Source organism: Pygoscelis adeliae, unplaced genomic scaffold, assembly GCF_000699105.1.
Source record: "Pygoscelis adeliae isolate BGI_AS28 unplaced genomic scaffold, ASM69910v1 Scaffold1073, whole genome shotgun sequence".
In the NCBI taxonomy this organism is placed as follows: Eukaryota; Metazoa; Chordata; class Aves; order Sphenisciformes; family Spheniscidae; genus Pygoscelis; species Pygoscelis adeliae.
In genome coordinates, this window is record NW_008824453.1 from 106,997 (window position 1) to 107,859 (window position 863).

Sequence of the window (863 nt, forward strand, 5' to 3'; positions counted from 1 at the left end):
GTGCCACTCCTGTGGGCCCCTTTCCCCGTGGGAAAACTGAGGCACGGGCTGCACTCCACACCGGAGGGAGCGGGGATCCCCAGGCGGGGCGAGCCTCAGGGGTGGCTCTGGCTTTGCCTGCTGAGGAGTTGGAATTATCTCCCGGGAAGCAGCTTTGCCGCTCACCCCAGGGCCCGGAGGCCATAACCCTCAGCAGGCTGCAGCGGTGCTGGCCTTTTCTTTGAAATTCAGTCACTGCCCGGCTTGCTGTGGCCAGGTGCTGCCTCCGGCAGACGGAAGCTGCCTCGGGGCTCTCGCGGAGGCAAGACAGGAGTGAAGGGACAGGAAAATACTGCCTGGTGAAATCAGTCTTGGGACCTGCCCCCCAGCTGCAAGATGCAAGGCTTCGCCTCCTTCACGTGGACTCTTTTCTCCCACCTGGCTCGCATTTTCTGCGCATTGAATTTCTGCTCTAACTCTTTGGGGGCTTTCTTGGGAGGGGGGTGTGTGGGGGTATGATCAGGAGGGGATTTCTTAACTGCTTGGACAAGGTAATGGAGAGGATCTTTCAACTGAAGGCTGTGATTCAGAAGACCCTCCACAAGGAGGTTTATGCCTCCAGGGGTTATTTTGGGACTGGAAACAGCACGGAGGGTTAAACAGCCCCAACCACATTGCTCACCCTGTGAAGGGGAATGCCATGAGGTTTTGCGGCTGCCCAGGCCATGGTTTTCTTGCTGAATGGATGTGATGGTTGCTGGCTGCCAAGTGAATAAAAGGGCTGGGAGATCTTGAGTGACATGACTTCTTGCGGGAGGTGGGACAGTGGGGCTCAACCTCACCAGAGAGCTTGGGCTGCCCCTTTCCCACTCCAGGGAAGGGTT